Genomic DNA, 16165 nt, shown 5'->3' with positions numbered 1-16165 from the left:
GCGTTACCTCCCTATCCTCCTTCTCTCCACGTACCCTAGTGTCCACCCTACTCTACCCTACGCTAAACCTGAACACACACACACACACACACACACACACACACACAGTAGTACTTGTTGATGAATTTAACACAAGCAGACAAGTGCAAACAGGCACTATTCGATCCATTGTTTACCATGATGAGATGTATCAAGTGAAACGGAACAGGTCATTAGTTACGAGGTGAAAGAAGATTATTAGGGGTTGAAGAAAAAGTGGTGAAGCTGAAATACAGTAGGAGTAGAAAGAATCTGGGCTCAACCAGGTCGCTTCATCTTTCCTAGACTAAGGTTAGGATATAAGTACCTCTGGCAGTATGTTCCTTAAGCAGATGTGAACAAGACTAAATGTAAAGTTTGTGGCCAGACATAGTGCCTCACACTCTGGCAGTATATCCTCAAGCAGATGTGAACAAGACTAATGTAAAGTGTGTGGCCAGACTATATGACACTCTGGCAGTATATCCCTCAAGCAGATGTGAACAAGACTAAATGTAAAGTGTGTGGCCAGACATATATTACACACTCTGGCGTATGTATCCTCAAGCAGATGTGAACAAGACTAAATGTAAGTGTGTGGCCAGACATATGGCCACACACTCTGGCAGTATATCCTCAACGAATGTGAACAAGACTAAATGTAAGTGTGTGGCCAGACATATAGCCACACATCAGCAGTATATCCCTCAAGCAGATGTGATAAGCTAAATGTAAAGTGTGTGGCCAGACATACTGCCTCCACACTCTGGCAGTATATCCTCAAGCAGATGTGAACAAGACTAAATGTAAAGAGTGTGGCCAGACATATAGTACACTATGGCGTATATCCCTCAAGCAGATGTGAACAAGACTAAATGTAAAGTGTGTGGCCAGACATACTGCCTCACTCATGCAGTTGTCAATAAGTCATCTCATGTACAAGTAAACAAACAATATATATGAAATACTCTGTAACATTATTATAATATCCACCACTGGGGTCTGTTATACACATCCTGACCTCTACTCTGTAACTTTGTGCTACCGCTCACAGGAGGGTATGGGTGCACAATAAACACAACTGCTGTACAGGGCAAAATAATATAAAATTATAGTTGTAAAGAATGTAATTTTGATAATAATAATAATAATAATATTTAATAATAATAATAATAATAATAATAATATTAATAATAATAATAATATTTAATAATAATAATAATAATATTTAAAATAATAATAATAATAATAATAATAATAATAACAACAACAACAACAACACTGTATTGCCATCACCCCTTAAATTACTGTAGTAAAGATGTTCTTTGTGTTGAAACCCTATCGTTAAAATCCTCGCCACTGACCCATATTTATCGTCAGCACTCGTAAGACTTTGACCACCTCCTGCAACACCATCATCCCCCCACCTCTCCCACTCCACACCACCCATCTCACCACCTCACACACCACCCCCACCTCCACCACACCCCGCCCACCCCCTTCCACGCCCACCACACCTGTCTCTTCCCGTATGTGAGCCGATTGCTGAGATTATCATACACAAACAATGGCACCTTCTTCTTCTTCTTCTTCTTCTTCTTCTTCTTCTTCTTCTTCTTCTTCTTCTTCTTCTTCTTCTTCTTCTTCTTCTTCTTCTTCTTCTTCTTCTTCTTCTTCTTCTTCTTCTTCTTCTTCTTCTTCTTCTTCTTCTTCTTCTTCTTCTTCTTCTTTTCTTCTTCTTCTTCTTCTTCTTCTTCTTCTTCTTCTTCTTCTTCTTCTTCTTCTTCTTCTTCTTCTTCTTCTTCTTCTTCTTCTTCTTCTTCTTCTTCTTCTTCTTCTTCTTCTTCTTCTTCTTCTTCTTCTTCTTCCTTCCTTCTTCTTCTTCTTCTTCTTCTTCTTCTTCTTCTTCTTCTTCTTCTTCTTCTTCTTCTTCTTCTTCTTCTTCTTCTTCTTCTTCTTCTTCTTCTTCTTCTTTCTTCTTCTTCTTCTTCTTCTTCTTCTTCTTCTTCTTCTTCTTCTTCTTCTTCTTCTTCTTCTTCTTCTTCTTCTTCTTCTTCTTCTTCTTCTTCTTCTTCTTCTTCTTCTTCTTCTTCTTCTTCTTCTTCTTCTTCTTCTTCTTCTTCTTCTTCTTCTTCTTCTTCTTCTTCTTCTTCTTCTTCTTCTTCTTCTTTTCTTCTTCTTCTTCTTCTTCTTCTTCTTCTTCTTCTTCTTCTTCTTCTTCTTCTTCTTCTTCTTCTTCTTCTTCTTCTTCTTCTTCTTCTTCTTCTTCTTCTTCTTCTTCTTCTTCTTCTTCTTCTTCTTCTTCTTCTTCTTCTTCTTCTTCTTCTTTTCTTCTTCTTCTTCTTCTTCTTCTTCTTCTTCTTCTTCTTCTTCTTCTTCTTCTTCTTCTTCTTCTTCTTCTTCTTCTTCTTCTTCTTCTTCTTCTTCTTCTTCTTCTTCTTCTTCTTCTTCTTCTTCTTCTTCTTCTTCTTCTTCTTCTTCTTCTTCTTCTTCTTCTTCTTCTTCTTCTTCTTCTTCTTCTTCTTCTTCTTCTTCTTCTTCTTCTTCTTCTTCTTCTTCTTCTTCTTCTTTCTTCTTCTTCTTCTTCTTCTTCTTCTTCTTCCTTCTTCAGGTCACTAGTGTGTGTATGTAAGAGATAATGTGACCCGGAAATAATTCACGTCTTAATGGACTTAAATGCAAACCGGAAATCCGCCAAAGTAGAAGGAAAATATAATCCTACTTGTATAGATTAAAAGAAAATTGGTGACTTTACATACAAGTGGTTTAAGGGCCTAAAACTTGTATCTGAAAAGTTTAAATTGAAAATAGCTAAAGTTTGTGAAAAAAAAACTATATATATATGTATATAAAATAGCTGAATTGTAGGAAAACTAGCTAACCTTTATAAAAAATAGCCTAATGTCGGAAAATAGCTAACGCTTATAAGAAAATAACTGATTTGTAGGAAAATTTGCTAACGTTTTAAAATGTGGGAAAAAATTGCCATTTCTGAAGAAAAAAAATAATAAAATTGGGCAAAATAAGTCTCCAAGGTTTTATTTTCACGCGGACTTTATTTTTGAAATTTGTTTATTTTCTTAATTTCAAGTTTTTGGTTTCTGTCTGATCTCTCTCTCTCTCTTTTCTCTCTCTCTCTCTCTTTGACAATTTCCATCCAAAAATTCGATTCAATTCTCAACCTAATCAACGGAACTCTTCCCTCTTCTGCCTTATTTCTTCAGGTAACTTATGGTCTGATTTTTACCTATTTAATTCTAGTTGATTGAATAAGAATGTTAGTGGTGGTGGTAGTAAGTGTGGTAGAGGTTGGTGTGGTAGAGGTGGTGATAGTGGTGGTGATAGTGGTGGTGGTAGTAGAGGTGTGGTAGAGGTGGTGGTGTGGTAGGGTGGTGATAGTGGTGGTGATAGTGGAGGTGTGGTAGAGGTGGTGGTGGTGTGGTAGAGGTGGGAAGGTAACAGTGGTGGTGTTGAAGGACAGTGGCTAGTTTATTGTACCCTTTTATTCCTGTTGTGGGCGGTTAGCACAGAAGGATTACAGTGTGGAGGTCTCGGTCTTCCTCACTGACCTCTGTATTGTGACCTTGAATATTTGATTATTGCTGTTGGCTGTGGTGTGTGGGTGGTGGTGTAGTGGTGTGGGTGGTGGTGTAGTGGTGTGGGTGATGGTGTGTGGGTGGGTGGTGTGGTGGTGTGGGTAGTGGTGTGTGGTGTGAGTGGTGTGGTGGTGGTGTAGTGGTGTAGTGGTGTAGTGGTGTGGGTGGTGGTGTAGTGGTGTGTGGGTGGTGGTGTGTGGTGTGTGGGTGGTGTGGTGTGTGGGTGGTGGTGTAGTGGTGTGGGTGGTGGTGTAGTGGTGTGGGTAGTGGTGTGTGGGTGGTGGTGTGGTGTGGGTGTGAGTGTGGTGTAGTGGTGTGGGTGGTGGTGTGTGTGTGGTGGTGTGTGGTGTGGGTGGTGTGGTGTGGGGTGGTGGTGGTGTGGTGTGGTGTGGTGGGGTGGGTGGGTGGTGGTGGTGGTGGTGTGGGCAGTGGTGTAGGTGGTGGTGTGGGTGGTGTGGTGTGTGGGTGGTGGTGTGTGGTGTGTGGTGGTGGTGTGTGTGGGTGGTGGTGGTGTGGTGTAGGGTGTGGTGGTGTGGGGGTGTGGGTGTGGTGTGGGTGTGGTGTGGTGTGGGGTGGTGGTGTGGTGGTGTGGGTGTGGTGTGTGGTGTGGTGTAGTGGTGGGTGGTGGTGGTGTGGTGGGTGGTGGTAGTGGTCTGTGTGTGGGTGGTGGTGTGTGGTGGTGTGGTGTGGGTGGGTGGGTGTGTGTGTGTGTGGGTAGTGGGTGGTGGTGGTGGTGGGGTGTAGTGGTGGTGTGTGTGTGTGTGTGGTGTGTGGGTAGTAGTGTGGTGGTGGTGTGTGTGGGGTGTGGTGTAGTGTGGTGTGGGTGGTGGCGTGGGTGGTGGTGCAGTGGTGTGGGTAGTGGTGTGTGGTAGTGTGTGGGTAGTGGTGTAGTGCTGTGGTGGTAGGCGACGCTGTGGTGCATAAAATTAGGTGATTCCTTACAGAGAGAGAGAGAGAGAGAGAGAGAGAGCAGAACACGGTTAAAATAATAATTCTCAGTAAATTTAGTGTTTTCATTATCTTCACCAGTGACTGTCTTAAGAAACCTTGGTAAAATAATATCAGTGGAGACAAGTTTCTCTCTCTCTCTCTCTCTCTCTCTCTGTAACAGCAAGTAACACACGTAACATCGTAACATCAGACACAGAGGAATCAAACAAATTCTGCAGAAAAAGATTAAAATTTGACCATAAAATTCCACTATAATATTCAAGCCACACTGTCACGCTTTAAGAATTTATTTCAATAATTTTTTTTCCTTGAGTTGTCGTAAATACAACATTAATCGTGTCCTGGGAAAAAAAATTATGAAAGGGTTGAATTCACGTCTGGTTTTTCTTCCTGTTGTATGACCACTGTTACCAGATTCCTTGTGAGTCTTGATTATTAATTTTTTAGTAATTGGTAAAAAAAAAAAAAATAATCCCCGTCTGGTTCATTATAGATTTGGTTATTATTTAAACGAAAACAGGAAAGACTTGAGTAGGTAATTTTTTTAAAGAAGTGTTTGGTGATAAAATTAGCACACGTTTAACAATTAAATCAAATCTGATTTAATTAACAAGTTGCCAACTCTCCAAAACAAGTCATTTTTTTAATACCTGAAAATAATAAATAAATTAATTATAACTTATATAATTTGGCGACTGGTGAAATTAGCTTTTACTTCTTAAGAAAAATTAAACTATTCCAAGAAAATATTACTTTTATATGTGAAGTCAAAATACCTGAGTCACGGAATATATCCATATATATTTTGGTTAGGTTAGGTTAGGTTAGGTTAGGTTAAATGAGAACATTTACGTAAATGAAAATTATAAAAAAAATTGTGTAATAATCACCACTATCACCACCACTACCACTATCACCACCACTGCCACTATCACCACCACTACCACTATCACCACCACTACCACTATCACCACTACCACTATTACAACCACTACCACCACCAAAACCATTATCATATCCTGCTCCACAACCACCACCAACAACAACAACAAGCACCACAACATTCTACCACACCAGCCACCCCACACCACCACACCAGCCACATTCCACCACACCAACCACATTCCACCACACCAGCCACCCCCACACCACCCACATTCCACCACACCCACATTCCACCACACCCACCACATTCCACCACACCAACCACATTCCACCACACCAACCACATTCCACCACACCCACCACATTCCCCACACCCACCACATTCCACCACACCAACCACATTCCACCAAACCAACCACATTCCACCACACCCACCACATTCCACCACACCCACCACGTTCCACCACACCAGCCACATTCCACCACACCAACCACATTCCACCACACCCACCACCACACGTTTTCTCTGAGATGTACCACTGTAATTTCTCAAAGATTTTCCGAGAATAAGATGTGTATTTTACTTCAAGGTTCTGAGGCAAGATTACCGCTACCATTAGTTTTGATCGTGTCTTGCTGTCTAGTTCTTCATCAACACCGGAGGGCTGGCTTGATAGACAGACAGACAGACAGACAGACAGACAGACAGACAGACAGACAGACACAGACAGACACAGACAAAAGAAAGACACAGACAGACAGAGACAGACAGACAGACAGACAGACAGACAAAAACAGAGACAGACAGACAGACAGACAGACAGACAGACAGACAGACAGAGACAGACAGACAGACAGCTTGGGAGGATTGTAGGTAGACAGACGAATAAGTAGATATTTAGGAGGTGGGTCGAGATATAGACAGGTATACAGCCACACACACACACACACACACACACACACACACACACACACACACACACACACACACACACACACACACATTTCACCATTTAAGAGGTGTACATGGTGAGATAGATAACAGCTCAAGGAACGTGTGTGTGTGCGTTGTGGTGTGAGAGAGAGAGAGAGAGAGAGAGAGAGTCATCATAGATAAGAACTAATCATCATGCATAACGGGGGATAAGAACCAATTATCACTCATTATGGTGGATACGAACCAATCAGCACGCATTATGGAAGATAAGAACCAATCAGCACGCATTATGGAAGATAAGAACCAATCAGCACGCATTATGGAAGATAAGAACCAATCAGCACGCATTATGGAGGACAGGGACCAATCGGTGGGCGTCACTCAGTCCTGGACTCCCTCAGGTGTGGGTGTCCAGGTAAGACTCTCCCACATACAATTAAGTCTCGGGTCCTGCCTGCGAGTCTCGGGTCCTGCCTGCGAGTCTCAACTGCTTATGGCCTACATTCTGGCGGATCAACTGAACATTATCCCCCAGCTTATATCACCAAAAGCTTAACCATCTTTATGTCAATCTAACGTAACGTAACGTAACGTAAACGAGCGTAAATTTTGTCGTCAACATGTGATCAACAAGAGGAAACACCGATCTAGTCCACGCGGCCGCACCCTACCACAGTCGGAACCTAACCTAACCTAACCTTAACCTAACCTAACCAAATTTATCCATAACTTAACCAAATTTAACCGTAATCTAACCTAACCTTAACCTAACCTAACCAAATTTATCCATAACTTAACCAAATTTAACCGTAATCTAACCTAACCTTAACCTAACCTAACCAAATTTATCCATAACTTAACCAAATTTAACCGTAATCTAACCTAACCTTAACCTAACCTAACCAAATTTAACCATAACCTAACCAAATTTAATCGTAACCTAACCTAACCTTAACCTAACCTAACCAAATTTATCCATAACTTAACCAAATTTAACCGTAATCTAACCTAACCTTAACCTAACCTAACCAAATTTAACCATAACCTAACCAAATTTAATCGTAACCTAACCTAACCAACACACTGCAATTAACTACACAATAACTGGGTGTTGAACGTAATTATACAATGACAAAGCATATGAATGGAGCATGACTCGAACCAGCAGTGCAGGCAGCAGTAAATGAGACGGGCAACAGTGCAGGCAGCAGTAAATGAGACGGGCAACAGTGCAGGCAGCAGTAAATGAGACGGGCGACAGTGAGCAGACGTGAGGTAGGCGACAAGGGACATGCGCCCACGGTGGATTTATGTGTTTTGCCGCGCCGGGTCCGGGTGAGACTCAACACGTGTAGGTCGTCTTCCTCTTTATTTAGCCGGTAACTCATCTTTTATTTAACCGGTAACTCATCTTTTATTTAACCGGTAATTCATCTTTTATTTAGCCGGTAACTCATCTTTTATTTAACCGGTAATTCATCTTTTATTTAACCGGTAACTCATCTTTTATTTAGCCGGTAACTCATCTTTTATTGAGACGGTAATGCAACTTTTATTTAGCCGGTAACTGATTCGCACACCTCTCTCTCTCTCTCTCGTGATTCTCAAGGGAAAGTCACTAGATTGAAGTCTGTCGTTTCTCATTCTCTCTATATTTCTCGGGTCTGTTTTCATCACCAAATAGTTTTATATCTCAATATATCTCACCACCAAATAACAAGAAATCTCTCGAAAAATACCTTACCTCTCTCTCTCCAGCATCTCCCCCCCCACCACCACCACCTCGGCAAGATATCGTCGCAAAAGTGAAAATCTGGCGGAGTAATTTGCGTGTTGTCCCTGTTTATAATCTGGTAAAATCTGAGACCTCGTATAATTACAGGCTGATGGAAGAACTTTGTCGGGAAGAGCTTACATTATATTATTTGTTTTATGTATGTTTTTTGTTTTACTCTGTTTTTGTTTTGATTTTGTGTTTTGTAAAGGGATGTGGGGGAGTTTTCGTGGTGCACACACACACACACACAAGGCCACTGACTCTCTTCTCTTTGTCCACTATCAGTACCTCTACCACTACCAGTACCTCCACCACTACCAGTACCTCCACCACTACCAGTACCTCCACCACTACCATTACTTCCACCAGTACCTCTACCAGTACCTCCACCACTACCAGTACCACTACCAATACCATTACCTCCACCACTACCAGTACCCTCCACCCAGCACCTGTACCAGCATCACCACCAGCACCCAACCAGCACCCACCCACACCAGCACCCCACCACCACCACACTCCCCACCAGCACCTCCAACCACCACCACACCCCACCAGCACCTCCCCACCACTCCCCACCAGTTCCACCACACCACCACACCCCACCAGCACCCCCACCCATTACCCCCACCAGCACCTCCCACCACCACCACACTCCCCACCAGCACTCCAACCACCACCACACTCCCCACCAGCACCCACCCAGCACCAGTACCCCTGCCCACACCCCCACCAGCACCTCCACCACCATTACTCCCCACCAGCACTCCACCACCACCACACCCCACCAGCACCCACCATAACCACTACCCCACCAGCAACTCCAACCACCACCATCACCCCACCAGCACCTCCACCACTACCATTACCCCCAGCAATTCCCCACCATTACCTCCTACCAGTACCCACCACCACCATTACCTCTATCCAGTACCTCCACGACTACCATTACCTCTACCAGCACCCCACCAGCACCCACCAGTACCATTACCCCACTAGCACACCTCCACGACTACCATTACCTCTACCACCCTGTACTAGCACCTCCACCAGCACCATTACCCCTACCAGCACCTCCAATGACTACCATTACCTTTACCATTACTCCCACCAGTCCCTCCACCAGCAGTACCATTAATTCTGCACCAGCACCTCCACGACTACCATTACCCCACCAGCACCTCCACCAGCACCATTACTCCCCACCAGCACTCCACCACCACCATCTCTGCACCAGCACTCCACCAGCACCAATACCCCCCACCAGTACCTCCACCAGTACCACTACCAATACCAGTACCTCCACCACTACCAGTACCTCCACCAGTACCTGTACCAGTATCACTACCAGTACCTCCACCAGTACCTCCACCATTACCAGTAACTCTACCACTACCATTACCTCTACCAGTACCTCCACCACTACCATTACCTCTACCAGTACCTCTACCACTACCATTACCTCCACCAGTACCTCTACCAGTACCTCCACCTCTACCACTACCATTACCTCTACCAGTACCTCTACCATTACCTCTACCAGTACCTCCACCACTACCATTACCTCTACCAGTACCTCCACCACTACCATTACCTCTACCAGTACCTCTACCAGTACCTCCACCTCTACCACTACCATTACCTCTACCAGTACCTCCACCAGTACCATTACCTCTACCAGTACCTCTACCACTACCTCCCTTCTGGGTCGTTCCCACACTCCCATCTCGTTCCCTCTTCGTCCGGACGTAACCTAACCTAACCTACCCTAACCTATCCTAACCTAACCTAACCAACTGTGATGGACGAAGTTTTTTTTTTTAGTTTGATTCTAATTTACTCCAGGAGACCAGGTATTGCCTCCTGGGGGTCAAGCGAGTGTTTATCATACATTCTTGATTAATATAAAATAACTCGTTTATAGATTCCGGTATACAGTATATTTGTCTTATTATTTTTCACATTTTTTTTGCTCAATATCCGGTTACAAATACCACAATTCCCAGGTATTGGCAGCATCGACAGCGGACATATTATCAACCGGTCAAATTTATCTATACCGGTTTCTTCGGCCAATCAGCGATAATCCACGTACTGGCGACATCGAAAACGTGTACGTTGCTCTTATCAGCCAATCAAAACTGCGATTTTCTGGATGTAGGAGCCAATAAGGGAGTGTAAAAATCAAGAATAGGCAACACCATAGAGCCGGTATGCTATCAGCCAATCATAACCGCGCTTTCCGTGGTAGCAGCCGGTATAATAGCCAATCAGCGGTATGTGACCAGGGTTGTGTTATCTGGTTGCATCTCTCACTGAGGTACACCAGCTGTTGGGGAGAAATTTGGCGGGAAAAAATGAGATATTAATCTTTTCACACACACCCAACACACCCAATACACACCCAACACGCACCCTTACTCCAACACACACCCTTGCTCCAACACGCACCCTACCTCCTTCACAGACCCCCTCCCCCAACACCCCCCTCCTCCTGATCCACCAAAGTCCTGCTCTCTTTAAGGATTCTCTTGGCATTCCAGTACCATTTGCCACCGCCGTTCACCGCCCACCCACCCGCAAGCCACCCACCCACCAGGCCACCCATCACCATCCACAGCACAATTTAATACCACCACTAATTACCACCACCACTACCACCATCACCACCATCACCACCACTATCACCACTCATCACCACACCATCACCACCACACATCATCACCACCACACCACTACCACCACCAATCACCACATCACCATCATCACCACCATCAACCACTATCACCACTACCACCATCACCACTACCATTATCACCGTCAATAACCCTCACTCTCTCACACGCCCAAAGTCGTCGATATTCACTGGATATCTCAGCCTATTCCTCTCAGACAGTGTGTGTGTGTGTGTGTGTGTGTGTGTGTGTGTGTCTCAGTTCTCCATTGTGTCTGTGTGTCTCAGTGGTCCTTGTTGGTCTCCTCTTCTTCACTCATTTCTTTATGTGAATTTTATTTCTCAGCTGTAAATCTTCTTTCTCACCTTCGTTTCTACCATCCTCTCACCCCTTCCCCTTTCCACCTTCCTACTTTTTCACTCCATCTGCCTCCTCCCATCACCACCTCCAGGCCCCTCCCATCACCACCTCCAGGCTCCTCCCATCACCTCCACCTCCACTCCCCTTCCCACCCCCTCCAACTCCTGTCACTTGCCTCCCTCCCCTCACCCCTCCCCTCAGAAAAACAGAGGTTGGTTTAGTGACAGAGTAATGGAGTCATCCTGTAGTGGTCATTAAAGTGGTAGTCCACAGTGTTCGACTCATTAGTTCGAGTCAGTCTGAATCATTGTTCCCTCTCTCTCTCTCTCTGTTTCTGTGTCTGTCTGTCTCTCTCTCTCTCTCTATTTCTTGTTTCTGTGTCTGTCTGTCTGTTGGAGTGCCAGGGTGCGGAGTGCCAGGGTGTGGAGTGCCAGGTGCGGGAGTGCCAGGGTGGAGTGCCAGGGGTGTGGGAGTGCCAGGGTGCGGGAGTGCCAGGGTGCGGAGTGCCAGGGTGCGGAGTGCCAGGGTGCGGGAGTGCCAGGGTGCGGGAGTGCCAGGGTGCGGGAGTGCCAGGTGCGGGAGTGCCAGGGTGCGGAGTGCCAGGGTGCGGGAGCCAGGGTGCGGGAGTGCCAGGGTGCGGAGTGCCAGGTGCGGGAGTGCCAGGTGCGGAGTGCCAGGGTGTAGTACAGTCGTGTGGTAGTGTTCGTCTCTCAGCACCGCCCTCTGATGTGTTTGTTTGCACATGTCAGCTGTTTGTGGCGACTCTTGCACCGCCCCGCCAAGCCCTGATCAACATCGCTACTGCTCCTTTGACTGGGGTAGTGGTGGTGTGGGTAATGGTGGGGAGTAGTGGTAGTGGGGGAGTGGTGGTGGGGTAGTGGTGATGGGGAGTGTGTGGGGGTGGGGGGGGGGGGTGGGGGTGTGGTGATGGGGAGAGGTGGGGGTTGATGGGGGGTGGTAGTGGGGGTAGTGGTGTGGTGATGGGGAGGGGTGATGGGGAGTAGTGGTGATGGGGTAGTGGTGGTGGGGGGGGTAGTGGGGTAGTGTGATGGGGAGTAGTGGTGATGGGGAGTAGTATAGTGGGGGTAGTGGTGATGGGAAGTTGGTGGTGGGGAGAGGGTAGTGGGGAGTAGTGGGTGGGGTGGGGGTAGTGGTGATGGGGAGTGTGATGGGGAGAGGGTGATGGGGTGGGGGTAGTGGTGATGGGAAGGGTGGGGGAGTAGTGGGGGTAGTGGGGGAGGTGGGGGTAGGGTGAGGGGGGTAGTGGTGGTGGGGGTAGGGGGGTAGTGGTGATGGGGAGTAGTGGCAGTGGAGGGGTGTGGGAATAGTAGTGGGGGTAGTGGTGGTGGGGGTAGGTAGAGTAGTAGAGAGGGTTGTGGGTGAAAATAATTGTTATAGTTGAGGAAGTAATGGTGGTAGAGGAAGGGGCAGTGGATGAAATAGGGATGGTGGTGGTGATAGTAGTAGTAGTAGTAGTAGTAGTAGTAGTAGGTTGTAGTAGTAGGTGTTACAGATAGTGGTAGTAGTTGTGAAGAAATAGTAGTAGTGATTGTAGTTTCTGAGAGAGAGAGAGAGAGAGAGAGAGAGAGAGAGAGAGAGAGAGAGAGAGAGAGAGAGGTCTCCCCCCCAAACCTGCTCTTGAAGACTTACTGAAGCAGGTGTCTGGCTGTGATGTGGTGGTGGTGGTAGTGAAGATGGTAGTTGGTAATGGTGGTTGGTTGGAGCATTAGTGGTGGTGATGTTCTCAATGGTTCCTTGTGTTCATTTGTTTGTCTCTCTCTCTCTCTCCACTTCCGTTTTCTCCTCATTACGACCCTCCTCTTCCTCCCCTCCCCAGGTTGCAGAGGAGGTGGGGAGGAGGTGGTGGTGGTGGTGTCACCTTTCACCAGACACTCGCTATATTACGGGATCAGCATCAATTAAACTCTTGCGTCACGGGTGTCGTTATTATAGCTGTTGGCGGGGTCATGTTCCTGTCACGGTGCAGATGGTGGGGTGGTGACAGCTGCTGACAGCCCGTGACAGCTCCTGACAGCCACGCTTCTTGACCACACACTCACCCTCGCCTTCCTGCACCACCTGTCATCTCCTCACGCCGCCGACACGAAGGAGAAGTCCGGGACCTCTGTTGGTCTTACTTTCAACATTTCCCACGAATTAGTCCTCTGGAAACAGTTCTTAGCCGACTCACTTAAGACCACAAAGTTTATGGCTTGTCAAAGACCCACGTGTACTTGAGATGTGAGAACGTGTCTAACTGGCTTCCCTAAATAACGGTACAATATGGATTCTCCTCAAAGGTCTCTTGTGGCAAATGTTACTCCAAACTTATGATGTAAACACACCTCTGACTTCTGGAATATGTTGATACACACCCCCCCCCCCCTAACTTAACTGGTGATTTAAGGATGTCTCTAACGATCTAACCGACTAATTCCTTTTAGTATGAAGGGAAGAGTTTCAAAAGTCACGAGGGAGTGTAGACCCAAGACCACGGAGATTATCACACCAGACAGTCACCTCACGTGGTGTTGGTGGTGGTGGTGGGTAATGGGTGGTGTTGGTGGGTGTCGAATTTAAATTGAATTTTGCCTCGTACAGCACCTAGTTTATTGTGCACCCCATACTCCTCCTGTGAGCGGTAGCACAAAAGGGTTACAGAGTAGAGGTCACAAAGGATGTGTATAACAGACCCCAGTGGTCAGGATATTATGGTGTTGAATGTTACAGAGTATTTCATATATATTGTTTGTTTAGTTCTGTACATAGAGAGTGACTTATTGACAACTGCATGAGTGTGAGGCAGTATGTCTGGCCACACACTTTACATTTAGTCTTGTTCACATCTGCCTGCGGGACATACTGCCAGAGGTACTTATATCCTAACCTTAGTCTAGCGGTTACAACATCTTGTAATCTAGTGATCTTGTTACTTGCTCCATATACATGTTTCACTTGATACATCTCATCATGGTAAACAATGGATCGACTAGTGCCTGTTTGCACTTGTCTGCTTGCGTCAAATTCACCAATAAGTTCCTTCCTAATTACAGTTTTAAGGGTTCTTTTTGACAGACCCAGATTTATTCAACAGTGTCTTTGTTAGACGCGAGTTTGGCGAGGGCATTAACTCTGTCATGTTTTATGAGGCCTATGTGAGAGGGGATCTTGACACCCCGGTCAACATGGTACGCATATTTGTGTCTGGCTTCAGAGACAAGCGCGTGACAACTTGAGTTGATGGTGTCAAGGGCAAGTAGTGAGGATAGAAAGTCAGTGATGATGAGACTGTCAGTGACAGTGGTTTCAATAAATTCAATGGCTGTGAGTATGGCAACTAATGCAGCTAGTAGATTGGATGTCCAGCTGTTAATTCTAACTCCTTTCTCAATTGTATTACCATTAGGTTGAGTCACTTCCAGCCCTCCCACAGGCGGTGTTAAGAGATCCATCAGTGTAGATGGTCTGTGTGATGTTATCAGTCTGTAGGATGTGTATGTGTTCAAGAGCTCTCCTTATGATAGTGTGTTGGAGATAAATACTTTGTATAATTAATCGTTTAGGCGGATATGTCGGTATTGTGATATCAGAGGGAACTGTCCGCCAGGGTGGCAGGAAGCGCTGTTGTCTCTCAACTTTGTACAGGTGGTCTAGTCCAAACATCTTCATATGTGTAGCTGTAGTTTGGATCCATTTAGATTCAGTAGTCCTATGGTTCATACATTCTAGCAATTTTAAGGAAACAATGTTATCAGGATCACCACGCAGAAGCCTCAGGGCTATCATGAGGTTGACTTCAATTATTCTATCTTTGACACTGGGTATACCTAGTTCTTTCCTCATATTAAGTACTTTAATGCTCATGGTACAGCCTAGGATAATTCTGAGGGCTTTATTTTGCATTTTATTTAAGCTGGTCATTGCCTTTCCCATCATGAAGGACCAGGGCTGGTGTGTGGTAATCTATCAGAGATCTTATATAGCCTAGGTACATTGTTTTAACAATTCTAATATTAGCACCATAATGTGGGCTGTACCCCGCTCCACTTCTAAGAGGTCTCAGTCTGTCAGTACATTGGTGGGTTAGCTGTTGTACGGCAGGTAAGGTACAAGGGACGGAAACACCAAGATATTTAAAAGAAGAAACATAGTCAATAGTGTTGTTACCTATCTTGAACTTGGCGGGGCCGCGTTTGCGGTTACCAGCTTGTTTGTTGAACACCTTAGTTTTCTGAGTGGAGATAATAAGACCGAGGTGTTCACAGGCTGCGTATACATGGTTCAGGGTGGTTTGCATTTCACGATGAGTTTTAGTATGTATAAGAATATCATCAGCATAGCTGATTGAGATATTACTGGGGTTGTCTGGTATTAAATTTAATAATGCATTCATAAGAACATTGAACAAAGTGGGGCTAAGTACTCCACCTTGAGGGGTACCAAGTTGCATATCTTTAAATTCACTAATGTAACCCTGAAACAGTGCAGCAGCCCTTCTGTTGGTTAGGTACCCACTTATCCAGTGTAACAGCCTACCTCCTACATCCATTTTGGCTAGTTCATGCAATATAAGTTGCCTATTGGCAATATCAAATGAAGCTTTTGGGTCAAGAAATGTGGTGCATCTGTGTCTTTCATCACCATGTACAGTTAAAAGTGGAGCCATTTATGTTAGGAGACATGTGTTCTCTGATTCTATATAAGAGTCTGCCAAGAACCATCCTCTCAAAGGTTTTACACAGGCAGCTGGTTAGTGATATGGGACGAAAAGCATCAGGCTGTCCTGGTATCGCTACAACAATACTGCTGGTGGTAGTGGTGACAGTATGTGGACCAGTCACCACCAGCGTGTACATATGACCGCCAAGCACATAGCGTATTGTACATACTGTACAGCACACACACACACACACACACATATATATATATATATATATATATATATATATATATATATATATATATA

This window comes from Homarus americanus, unplaced genomic scaffold (genome assembly GCF_018991925.1).
Source record: "Homarus americanus isolate GMGI-L3 unplaced genomic scaffold, GMGI_Hamer_2.0 scaffold14072, whole genome shotgun sequence".
Classification (NCBI taxonomy): domain Eukaryota; kingdom Metazoa; phylum Arthropoda; class Malacostraca; order Decapoda; family Nephropidae; genus Homarus; species Homarus americanus.
Note: the sequence above shows the minus strand (reverse complement) of the source record.